The 13,809-nt window shown below is 43.5% G+C and overlaps 1 long non-coding RNA gene across 1 annotated transcript in view; it reads left to right on the top strand.

Annotated features, from left to right (window-relative positions):
• LOC140111704 (uncharacterized) overlaps positions 1–12,360 on the top strand; it is a 35,703-nt gene extending 23,343 nt beyond the window's left edge. Inside the window, exons 3-5 of the long non-coding RNA XR_011852209.1 lie at positions 8,634–8,759; positions 11,609–11,785; positions 11,939–12,360. This is a non-coding gene — a long non-coding RNA (uncharacterized lncRNA). The remainder of the gene's footprint in view (positions 1–8,633; positions 8,760–11,608; positions 11,786–11,938) is intronic.
• Positions 12,361–13,809: the final 1,449 nt, after the last annotated feature.

The raw sequence follows: 13,809 nt of genomic DNA on the forward strand, positions 1-13,809 counted from the left end.
AAAAGAACAAGTTAAGGTGGGATGATTAAAATCAGGCTCACCGAATGGAGTTGTGCTAAGACCAGGCACAACGCTGGTGGGAAGCTTAAGTGAAGAACCAATTTGACAGGATTGTCAGAACACAGTAGCCACACCGGTCTGGATCAAGTGCATTGGGTGATAGGGTAGTTGTCGCTGCGGTGCACTGTGGTAGTCAAAATAATTTGAAGAGATCTTCACAACAAAACTATTTATTGGTTTCTCGGTAACACAACGCGTTTCGGAATCTCCAAGGATTTTGTTTTCAGGTGAGGAGAGACTATTGGCTCAGATGTTTTGTGCTTTGTCCGAGCTGGGTCACAACGCCTGAGCCAATAGTCTCTACTGACTTGAAAACGGAATCCTTGGAGATTCCGAAACGCGTTGTGTAACCGAGACACCAATAAATAGTTTTGTTGTGAAAATCTCTCCAAATTACTTTGACTACCACTGTGCACCGCAGTGACAACTAACCTATAACTCAAATTTGGAAATGGAGGTGACTTTGAGATCACTTACCCCCAGAATCCATGAGCGTTTCCTTTAGGAAGGATCTCAGAATTATTCCTTGGTGGTCTAATCAAATGTCAGACCCATAGTAAAAGAGAACTATTTTCTACATGGGATTTGTTTTCTCCAGAACAAAGTCATGTGGTAGGTTGGATTTTCCTTGAAATGTTGTCAAGAATTTAAAGTTCCAGCCAAGAGAGTAGCAGATTTATCCTTTTTGGGTAAATTGATATCTGGAATCGTCTCTTCAATATAATAAAACAGACAAGAACACAAAATTACACAAGATACAAACACTACTACAGGCCGGTCACTGGAACATGTCCATGATGTCCATGATAAACTATGATAAACTAAATCACTGAGATTGATGTCATTGACTGTGATACTTTTCTCATATTAGCCTCACACTTCAGACTGCAGCTGACCAGAAGTATTCCAAACATCCTATCCAAACTTTTATATGCTAAGCACTGGATCCAGACATGGTCAGTAAGTGGAGACGAGGCCTTGTTATTTATGATATTGATGTAGCTGTATTACCACAAATTCCTACAATTTGGCATCTATGAATGTACAAAATAATTTTGCAGCATAGGTCACATCCAATTTGACCACAAATACATTTTCATATACATCCTAAATGTGTCTCTTCAGCATTTGTGGGGCATTTCCTTTAGTACATCTTCCCCATTATTGTCAAGTTACACTGATACTCACTTTTAAAGTGTTTTAGGTATATTAGGGTATATAAATGCTGGTAAATAAAGACTGTGTTAGTGATTGCCAAAACCACGACCCTCAATCATTTCTATTCACTTATTAGTTGCAGCTGCAAAGCACTTTTCTGCCGCCCCCCGATCCCTTCTCCTAAGCTTATGGCTACTTTTCCCTGGATGCAGGTGATAAATAGTGCAAAAATTAGCAGAACCTTATAAAATTATGCTAATGAGCCAGAAGGGCTCTTGGGGGGCGTTTCCAGAGCCCCTTTGTGTTGTAGCTACACTGGCTATTACACTTTGCAGCAGAATTTCACCCTACAACTGTGTGAGATTACATCAGGCAGATGGAGCAGACGGGGAATGTGAGACATTATAACAGCCTATTAAGCTGCAGCACGGAGTGTATCTGGTAACGTCTCCAGATCCATTTTGGCTTATTAGCATCATTTAAAACGTTGATTTTAGAAGGAAGGAGGCCATGGACAAAAGAGGTGATACATAAATGTGGCCATAGCTGGGGGCATACGGCGGCACACTGGCACCGTACCGCCGCTGGGCTGCCATTGCCCTCAATGGGAGCGCATATTTGCGGACAGATATATGTACCCCAGACAATCATGAAAATGAGGCTTTAGTGTTCCTGGTTTGTCATGATGGATTTTGATTTAGAATTCCTTTAAAGGATGCCCAAACTGAGCCCCAGCTGGTCCAGTTTTTAAAATATTAATTTTATCCCAGACCTTTACTTTTATTTGGTCTTTATGAGGTTCATAATTTATTTTTATGGTTCAGATGAACGCCTGACCATGTCAGAGAAGGATGGCTTTGGGCTGCCCGGACAGGATGGCATTCCATGTATAAATGTCATCAGTATCAATATTGGTGCCCAGTATTGACTGATCATAAGTTCTGTACATCCCCTGTACCAGGACTGTTACAATGTATCACTTGTATCACAATGTTCTGTTCTACTTGAGCCTCTTAAGACTGGCCACTGGCCACACATAGGAAATCTCTCTCGATTTACATCTCCCACCCTTACTCTTCTGAATATTCATGGCCTCCTCGCATGCTAATATAACGCACCAAAAACAATGTTACTCCCAAAATAAATGAAATGACCTCAACTATTTTTCCTGTTTATATAACTCTATAAAAATATCAAGTCCATGAGAGCTGCGGGGAAGGAAATAAGCGCCTCACTACTGCTAAAAAGTTCATTATGTATTGGAATGTGTCATGACACATGATCAAAAGTAGTAAGGACAATAGCCAAAAGAAAGGCTTCCCATGCAATGTAGGCCAATCACATGGATGACCCAAGTGGGACCTGTCCTAGATCAATCACCTCTGCCAATCACTCCCATAAATCTTCCTGGAACAAAAATGAAGAACCTCATTGAGGATCCTTCTCAGGGAGAAGTTTCTCTATACATCCATGGTGCCTTGAACAAGTTTGATGTTCTTGGGAACCACATAGAACTTCCAAATCTTTGAGGTTTCACTTATGGCCACCATGATCATCAGCAGATATCTCCTTCTTCCAGAAGAAAGACTAACCATGCAATGTAGGTGTTAGATGTTATTGTATACCAGTCACATGGATGACCATGGCCAAATTGTCTTCTGATAAGTTAGCAGATGTACGGAAACATCTGCAATGTGTTCTTCCCTGAAGAACACATAGCAGATGTTTCCGTACATCTGCTTACTTATCAGAAGACATGCGTGCCGAACGGTGTTCTTCACAATAGTATGTGAAGAACAATATGTGTTCAGAGCAGAGTAAGTACCCTAAAGGAGATCTACAGCATGAAAAGTAAAAAGCTTCTCTAGAGCCCTCATGAGATTACCATAGACAGAGGGTCCATTTTCCTTATATGGAGTCCAGACTCCTCTGGTACTCCAAAGAGTAAATGGATTGGGCAGTTGTATTCAAACTTTCCCCATTCTCACCTGCCCCAGCATTTACCATTCATTTGGGGGACAGTTGAAAGGCCCATACATTAGATAATTAGTTGCCCAAACCCGCCAGGTTTTGGCTCATATTCATCTAATGTGTATGGAGTCCTCAAGACTAGGTTGACATTTGTGATGGCCTTTTCCATTGTTCTGTTCCATTGAAAGAAATCTACCATTTGTTTTTATGCATTATGAACCAAACATACCATGAGAATGCTTTAGCTACACTGATGCAGGCACATATCTCGTTTAATCCCTGATCCGAGTGTTTTTTCTGAAAAAACTATTATAAAATTATGATAATGAGTCTCTGTCGCTCCTGTGGCTGCCCGGGCGCTCTCCTCTTACCCTAATTATGCACTGCTTCAGCCTTGTCCTGCCCAGAATATGTCATCACTGTGTTGTCCCTGACAGGCAGAAGAAATCAATTGCTGCTCCAACTCAGGTTGATTAGTCCTGTCTGTAATGTGTTTATTTAGGCAGCCTGCAAGCAACCCAGCTTTCCCAAGGTTCTGAATTTTATAATTGTGTTTTGAGCAAAACCACTCAAACCCAGACCTGACTAATCAACCTGAGCTGCTGCAGCGATTAATTACTTCTGCCTGTCAGGGACAACACAGTGACAATGTATTCTCAGTTCATGGTGGGCTGGACAAGGCTGGAGCAGTGTATAATTAGGGTTAGAGTAGAAGCGTTGGGGCAGCCACAGGAGCAACAGAGCCTCATTATCATAGTTTTAATAATTGTTTTTTTCACTCGGATCATGGATTAAACAAGATATGTTTCTGCATATATTCTGTTAGATTCTATAAAAACATAGGCAAATGCTATTGGGATCTGTGGCATGGGTGCCCTGTATATGGCAGTACATATGAGCCCTTACAAGTATGTATTATACACTATATAATAATCTCATAGATTAGCTGCTGACAGGTTCAGTTACAGCCCATCTAGACGTGTTTTCACCACGGCTCCATCATATGTGAACATATTGCAGAATGCAGCTGTCACAGTCATCAGTCTCCGGACATCTCTCAGCCACTCTCCTGCTGCTCCATGTGGAGTCCCTACGTACAAAATCTAAGTTAATGGAAAATCAGAGATTATTTTGCTGATCACAAGAGATTTTGCTATTGAGATCACCAGTGATCGCCTGTGATCTAAAAGCAGGTGTTCAGCTCCCACCACAGCGCCACCACAGGGGAAGTGAAGGATTACACAGTTTACCACATTGCCATGAATGGCCTGTTTAGGCATTTTGTATATTTCAGAGCAATTGACACATTTTTTTTATAATTTAATATTATTTAATATTATTTAATTTGACACATTCCTTTCCAATAGGTCATTAATAGATTTTTTTTCGGAAAATTCCTTTTAGTAATAAAGTCTAACCTTGTGTTTAAGCTGCACAGGTCAAACTTGCTCCATACAACCATGTTCCTAGTAAAAACTTTTATTTTCTTATAAAAACTCCTAGAAATAGGTCAATATTTCATACTCTCTATTATCAGGATTATTTCTCTGATAGTAATAGAATAAGAAATGTTGAGCTCTTTAATTTATTTCTTTTACGAGCCATCACTGGTGGATATACATCGCTCTGCAGAAGAGCTGTGAACGCAAAATGAGATTTTTAATTGAAACCATTGGCCATTGGATCAGCCTCTGTAATTATAAAGACTCCTTCATATGTGGACCTACGTAGATCTGTATGTGGAGAATATCTTCGGGAAGGACCACTAGTGCAGGGAACTGGATGAACCTGAAATGTGAGGTTCGTTTCATCTGGATTATATTACACAGTAGGAATCCACAGGAGTAAAACCTGAATCCCCGGCAGAGCCGCGCAGGGCCCCAGTGATGGTCCTCCTCAGCTGCTCTGGAGATCTGAACCTTCCATCTGTTCTAGTTTTGTTCCCTGGAAATCTGTAAGATTTAAGTGGCATTTTCTTAGAATCAGGATGCCAGGTTGAGTCAGATTTATAGGATCAGAATCGATTTCGAGAGCTGTTTTACAGCACTTGGCATACGGAAAGAATAACAGGTTTTGCCTTCAGACGAAGCAAATGTCAGGTCACAGGTTAGATTACATATTGGCCTTTATGGAAGGCGTAATATGGTTTCGCCTCTGGCAAGGATGCTCGTTGGCAACTATAAAAAAGTCAATTCTAGAATTGGAAGACTCATTTATATTATGTGATGCAAAAACCTATGGCGGGGAACTGGAGGAGCGAGTTCCTTTCTGCGTCGTAAGGTAAAACTGATACAATTAAATGCAGCCACTAGAAATCCCAGGGATCAGCACGGGGCAATACATTAATTCAACTATATACACTTGTACATAAATATTTTAAACAATTATGGGCACTAGGACAAAGCTGATCTCAAGCGGGTGCAGAGAGCAAAAAAGCAATTGGAGGGATGAGTGGAGTAGAGTACAAAGATGAGATATCAGACCTGAGGGTATTCCATTTGGAAGTTTATGTGGGGATTCAATTAATGATTTTAATGATATTTTTTACACCTAGGCCTGTAACCAAGATAAGTGAGATGGCTCTACCATCGCCATAGATAGGGGGAATCCTCTACTCCTAAAGAAGAGGTGGTTCTACCATTGTCATAGACATGGGCATCCTCTACACCTAGAGGAGAGGAGGTTCTACCATCACCATAGACAGGGGGTATCCTCTACACCTAGAGGAGAGGAGGTTCTACCATCACCATAGACAGGGGGCATCCTCTACACCTAGAGGAGAGGGGGTTCTACCATCACCATAGACAGGGGGTATCCTCTACGCCTAAAGAAGAGGTGGTTCTACCATTGTCATAGACATGGGCATCCTCTACACCTAGAGGAGAGGAGGTTCTACCATCACCATAGACAGGGGGTATCCTCTACACCTAGAGGAAAGGCGGATCTACCATCACCATAGACAGGGGACATCCTCTACACCTAGAAGAGAGGAGGTTCTACCATCACCATAGACAGGGGCATCCTCTACAACTAGAGGAGAGGAGGTTCTACCATCGCCATAGACAGGAGACATCCTCTACTCCTAAAGAAGAGGTGGTTCTACCATTGTCATAGACATGGGCATCCTCTACACCTAGAGGAGAGGAGGTTCTACCATCACCATAGACAGGGGGCATCCTCTACACCTAGAGGAGAGGAGGTTCTACCATCACCATAGACAGGGGGCATCCTCTACACCTAGAGGAGAGGTGGTTCTACCATCACCATAGACAGGGGACATCCTCTACAGCTAGAGGAGAGGCAGTTCTACCATCACCATAGACAGGGGGAATCCTCTACACCTAGAGGAGAGGAGGATCTACCATCACCATAGACAGGGGACATCCTCTACACCTAGAGGAGAGGCGGTTCTACCATCACCATAGACAGGGGACATCCTCTACACCTACAGGAGAGGAGGTTCTACCATCACCATAGACAGGGGACATCCTCTACTCCTAAAGAAGAGGTGGTTATACCATTGTCATAGACATGGGCATCCTCAACACCTAGAGGAGAGGAGGTTCTACCATCACCATAGACAGGGGTTATTCTCTACACCTAGAGGAGAGGAGGTTCTACCATCACCATAGACAGGGGGCATCCTCTACACCTACAGGAGAGGCGGTTCTACCATCACCATAGACAGGGGGCATCCTCCACACCTAGAGGAGAGGTGGTTCTACCATCACCATAGACAGGGGGCATCCTCTACACCTAGAGGAGAGGTGGTTCTACCATCACCATAGACAGGGGACATCCTCTACACCTAGAGGAGAGGCAGTTCTACCATCACCATAAACAGGGGGAATCCTCTACACCTAGAGGAGAGGAGGATCTACCATTACCATAGACAGGGGACATCCTCTACACCTGGTGGAGAGGAGGTTCTACCATCACCATAGACAGGGGGCATCCTCTACACCTAGAGGAGAGGTGGTTCTACCATCACCATAGACAGGGGACATCCTCTACACCTAGAGGAGAGGTGGTTCTACCATCACCATAGACAGGAGGCATCCTCTACACCTAGAGGAGAGGCGGTTCTACCATCACCATAGACACGGGGCATCCTCTACACCTAGAGGAGAGGCGGTTCTACCATCGCCATAGACAGGGGACATCCTCTACACCTAGAGGAGAGGCGGTTCTACCATCGCCATAGACAGGGGACATCCTCTACACCTAGAGGAGAGGCGGTTCTACCATCGCCATAGACAGGGGACATCCTCTACACCTAGAGGAGAGGCAGTTCTACCATCACCATAGACAGGGGGAATCCTCTACACCTAGAAGAGAGGTGGTTCTACCAACACCATAGACAGGGGACATCCTCTACAACTAGAGGAGAGGCGGTTCTACCATCACCATAGACAGGGGCATCCTCTACACCTAGAGGAGAGGAGGTTCTACCATCACCATAGACAGGGGACATCCTCTACACCTAGAGGAGAGGCAGTTCTACCATCACCATAGACAGGGGGAATCCTCTACACCTAGAGGAGAGGTGGTTCTACCATCACCATAGACAGGGGACATTCTCTACACCTAGAGGAGAGGCGGTTCTACCATCACCATAGACAGGGGCATCCTCTACACCTAGAGGAGAGGAGGTTCTACCATCACCATAGACAGGGGGCATGCTCTACACCTAGAGGAGAGGAGGTTCTACAATCACCATAGACAGGGGGGATCCTCTACACCTAGAGGAGAGGTGCTTCTACCATTACCTTAGACAGGGGGCATCCTCTACACCTAGAGGAGAGGAGGTTCTACCATTACCATAGACAGGGGGCATCCTCTACACCTAGAGGAGAGGTGCTTCTACCATTACCTTAGACAGGGGGCATCCTCTACAAACAGGGGTGTCATTTCAAGGGTGGGGACCCCAATGTAGGTACTATACTATGAAGTAATATACTGTGTGGGGACTATTATCAGGGTTAGGTGACACAATTGTGATAGTATGAAGGGCCATGGGTCACAGTAAGAGGTAGAGTATAAAGTGTGAGGGCCACAATGTGGAGCGTTATTATGTGTCAGGGCTATTATAAAATGTGGGGGCCATATTTTTTATAACCCTAGCAATGCCCCTGAGGAGCAGTGAGCCACAACTGCCCCACCCATTGGGACAATACAGTCACATAATGACCACATTGGATAGTGATTTTTGCAAATTATATTAAAAGGTGAGGTTCGCCATGTTACAAGAAGGACAACCTCTTCATTGACGTCTATAGGGCTAGTGGCCAGTATTAACCAGTAAACAAGGATTACGGGACCACCATTCTCCAACGAGGGGCATTCATATCCTGCAAAGACAACATAAATGTTTAGAATAGGAATATCCCTTTAATCCTATTCTACTGTGTGTAACCCTTTCCTCCATTACCTATAATTATCAGAACACTTGAAGGAATGAGCGCACCCGTCTAATGGCAGAACCTGGATAACCCTAACAAGAAACACTTGGCTTATCTCCGATCCGCTGCCAGATGTTGGACTACGTTTGCATCAAGACAAGGATCTAAGTAAGGTTACACGGCAGAGGCACCGATTACACTTACCAACCTCTTTCTTGAACTATTTATACATTGATTACAATCCCGTATCCTGTAGGTGCTTTATTTAGGGTATATTTTAGGATAAAGCCACAAGCGGTTTGTGGTTTTGAGTTTTTATACGCAATCCCTTTAAAACTGCACTAAAAACATTGAGCTAAATCTTTGATCTTTACTTAAAAGAGTATTTCTGAGTTTGAACTTTACACTGCAAGGTCTGTGCCATGACTCAGGTCCAAGTTAGCAACGCTGCACTGTTCACCTCCACGTTATGGTTTGGGGGCCAAAATGTGAAGCTATGAGAACCATATGTGCTATGTACTGATGGTTGTCACTGCAGATCCCTACATAGGGGTGAGTGGTGCCATGTTATGCATTTGGGCCACCTCGTACATATTCCAAATCTAGGTGCGTATTATTCTTCTAAAGGGAAGCGCAAAGACATATAATCATAATGCAAGCCATATATTTGTTGAGCCTGTGAAGGGGTAGGAGGGGCAAAAAGTGGTGGGATGCAGAAATTCTCCTAGAGTGATAGTTAAAGGGGTTGTCTACTTCGAGCAATTAGTGGATATTGTTTGTGTAATGAAAAGTTATACAATCTTCCAATATACTTTCTGTATCCGTTCCTCCTGGTTTTCTGACATTCAAAAACAGGGTTGGCTCCAGGTTTCAGTAGGCCCCTGGGCGACAAAGCCTCCAGGGGCCCCTTTGCAGTGAACTCACATGGAAGCATTAAAAATTCAGAAACTAAAAGTCTCCTGTTCCCTAAAATATTCCCTAGTTTATCATCCCAAACCTCCTCATGGTTATTTTATGTAAAACCCCCTCTAACACCCTATGAATTTATTAGACACAGCCCCCCTCAACTCCATGGTCTCCTTATGTAGAGCCATATGTGCCCCCCCCAGCAGCTCTGGCCCCCGGCACTTGCCCAGGTATGCCCAGTGCTGGCACCGTCCCTGTTAAACAAGAAACATCATTGTTAATTTTCTGTGTATAAAAAATGGTCCCTGGTCTTGTGATATCACACAGATGCACGGCTTGTTATATCCTTGGTCATGTGCTGTCACACAGGTGCACAACTTGTTATATAGACAATCAGAGCTGTGTGATATAACAAGTTGTGCACCTGTGTGACATTAAATGACCAGACATAGAATGAGCCCATGCATCTGTGTGACATCACATGAGTTGGTGGAGGTGGTTAAAGTTCTTCTTGAGTTGGGTTAGAGAATGGCCCCTTGTCCTTCCCATGATCAGTGACCAGACACTTGCAAAGATAGAACGACCTGCGCCACCTAATATGAACTAGGGTTGGGTCAGATTGTGAAAAGACAAGGAGTTCAGTCTTAGAACGATGAAGTTTCAAGAAGAGAGAAGACGTGATGTTAGAGCTCATGGGCCGGCATATGATGGAAGCCCAAGCCCTCAGGCCCACTCAGGTGGCTTCGTTTTGCACCAATACTATGCGGAGGAGATGAGAGAGTTCCAGAAAAGAAGACACTGAAAGAGTGCATTGTGTCCTTCAGGTCCATGGAGTGAAACATCCTGAGAAGGTGGTGTGGTCCACAGAATCAAACGCTGCCCAACGATCCAGAAGAATGAGGAGAGAATAACCAGTGAGGAGATCATTGGGGACTTTAGAGAGAGCAAAAACCCGATTGTAGGATGGACTGTAACCACAATTATTATTGTTCCTTCAAAAAGGGAACCACATTGTCCAATATATAATCCATATTTTGTACCATTGTTAAGCCGAAAGTTGTCAGTCCGTAGACTCTTTGATCCATCCTATAAAGGGGAAATCCTTTACTACCCGGGAACCTCGTGATACAATCTACTCTGTTTTCTATAGATCCTTACATAATACTAACCACATGCCCTGAACTTGTATTACCATAATAAGATCCTCGGAAGATATCTCCTACATGGTATGAGAGGACTGATAGTCGACAGCCTTGGAAGCCTGGTGGGGTCTGCTCTAGGAATCTGGGGGATGAAATTCTCAGTTCTCAGGAGGGAATAAAATTGTAAAACAATGTAGTTTAAAAACTTGAATACTTTGTAACAGGAAATAGATAAGAGTATGGCACATGTAATCCATATTATACAATATTTATTGGAATTTATCAGATTATCACGGTACATGGTTACTTTTTTGCAAATAGACAATTGGACATTCAAAGAAGTAATATACCTGCAAATTCCTTAATATAATAAATCCCCTTAGAAAATTCTTCTGTATCAACAGTATGATATACTATTTTGGAGTCTCCACGCAGTAATGATGTCCTTTCAAGCATTCTGTGTCCTAATAATAATCCCATTAAAGGGGTTTACCCATGAAAAAAAATTCACAAATTTCAATCCCCTAGGGATGTTTACACAATAACGATAACTTTTAACCTGTTACTTTACAATTTTACTCATCTTTATTGTTGTTTTAGCTCATATCATTCAGTGATGGTCAGTGTAAGATTCCAGGGTGTGGGCAGGGACTCTCTAAGCAGACACTTCACGATTCCTCTAGTGCTATGAGATGCTGTGAGCTGACAATGTGCTCAGATTATCAGGATACAGGATTATATACACTTTCATTTACCTTCTGAAAATTGATCTAGTATCTGACACATAGGGTGATATTTATCATACGCCGCAGCTCGTGCGCCAGCGTATGATAGCCCTGCCGCCGCAATTTCGCAGCAAGATCAAGAGGCTACACTGTTGTATCTGTTATGCTTCCCTTCCCCTTCTCTGCATAAAGACCTTAACTGTCTGTAGCTTTACTCTCCTCATGATGTGTTGCTTGCCAGCAGGAAGTCTCTCTCTGTATGAGCTCATCCAGGAATGCCAGGGTGGAGGCTGGAGGCAGAGAGGAGCTCAGTGCATCGTCAGACAAGAGAACAATATGTCTTCCTGACCCTAAAGTCAGAAGATTAATGATCGGATCCCTGGGCATCGGATATTATGTACACAAGGACTGATAGAGAAAGGTTAGAATTATATTTGTAAAAAGCTGTATTTTTGTTAATAATAGTGTTAGTTTGTGTTATAACAGTGTTATTGTGTGTTATTTTGTTATCCTGAGTATATTTAAGAATCTTGTCTATATGGGAATGACCCTTTAAAGTACTGATTGTCCGTAGGTCAGTCCGTAGGTCTCCTGAAAGGATGATGCCACAACAAGAAATAAATATGTTCAACTAGAACCATTTCAACCAGAAGCAGAACTGATCTTTCTTTTTCGACCTGGAGCTTGTAAGATGCCAGATCCGGTTCCTTGCTTGGGCCAGTGTGATGAAGTGCAGTCCATCCATGGCCCAGGCCAACTCTTAATCTGAAGTCTAAAGCGGCCTGCAGCTTTTATTAGATATTGATGAAGGAGAGAGAGGTGACTATCCCCTTCTCCACTACAATATGTGAAAGAGATGACCATCTGCGCTCTGCTGAAGATTCAGTGCTTAAACTTTGGACGCTCAGTGCTATTGTTTTCCATAGTTATTATTTCAGAAAGGTTATAAAATAATGCCCTCTATTACACCTATCCCTGAGTCTTTCCTAAACTAAAATACACACACAACTTCCTTTCATTTAATTGCAGGGAAGATGCCACCATTCCCTCGGAGGCAAGTGACCTACACAGCCCTCTCAAGGCTCACCTGTAGCCTCCCACAGGGTCTAGGTGCAGTCAACCTACCTTGGCTCCTTCCAGTCTGATGTCTTCCAAAACACAGCAGATTCTCTGAATGGATATCTTAGAGCCTACTATTCTAAAGTGGTCACAATTCCCTGGTTAAGATCAATGCTTATTGATGCTCTCCAGGCCTATTTGGATGACAGTTTTTGGTTTATGTGTTTCCCAAGAGAAGGCCATATGACTTACTATGTGGCATCTGTACTGGCTCACTCTGACTTCCAGTGTCCCTTGTCAATGGTGATGATAACTTTTGTAGTGAACGAGCTTTCTGTTTCAACTCACCGACTCTGCACCAAAAGACCATCCTATCAAACACATAAACATTGCAGGTTTTTCTGGGGACTCAGTGAACATCTACCTAAGGCTCTTCCTGGATCTTCGGTGACACTGGCATCTTTTCTTGTTATCTGAAGCTGAAGAAACCAACATTTTTATTGTAGCTACCATAACAGTAGATTGTGGTACCACCAAGGACCTTGACCTGCCAGTCTGAGCAACCCGGGACCCAAGGGAGCACAATGGGGCTCATTTACTAACGGTCCGAATCCCGCACTTTCGCCGGGTTTGCAGACGATTTCTAATTTGCGCCCAATTGCCCCAGGATTTTGGCGCACGTGATCGGATTTTGTCGCGTCGGCGCCGGCTTTCACGCGACAGAAATCGGAGGGTGGGTGCCGTGGCCGTCGGACAACCCGACGGATTCGTAAAAAACACAGAATTTAAAAAACGATCTGTGTCGCAAGATCAGCACTTACATGCACCGGGAAGAAGACTCTGGAGGACTTCGGCGCAGCAGCGACACCTGGTGGATATCGGGCGCACGGACCTTAGTGAATCCCGGAAAAAATCCTCGTCGGACAACGCACCGCGGGATCGCGACTGGACCGGGTAAGTAAATGTGCCCCAATATGTGTGCATGGCAAATATAACAGAAGCAAAAAATAGAATAGCCTCTTAAACAACGGAGTCTCTTACCGAGAAACTTATTATAAGTCTAACCTCTTGCCATTGGACATTCCAATAAATCTCTTTAACTCGAGCCCCTTTTGTTGCCGTTATTCTCTTCCTTTCATAAGAAGTACAATGGTATCTCCACCTGTAACCATAACAGTATTGTGAAGCACATTTAGTCTATGGCCTCCTGCATGGGTATTAGTGGTGTATTACTCGCTGGTCACTAGGACGATGAGTAATGTAGGCAATTATTAGATAATGGGTACGAGGCACTATTGTTCTAGAGATGGATAATCATCCATGAACCGTAATGATAATACGCTGCTCATGTCATGATGTCTTAACCACAACATACACCTGGCCTCT

This window comes from Engystomops pustulosus, unplaced genomic scaffold (genome assembly GCF_040894005.1).
Source record: "Engystomops pustulosus unplaced genomic scaffold, aEngPut4.maternal MAT_SCAFFOLD_552, whole genome shotgun sequence".
Lineage (NCBI taxonomy): Eukaryota > Metazoa > Chordata > Amphibia > Anura > Leptodactylidae > Engystomops > Engystomops pustulosus.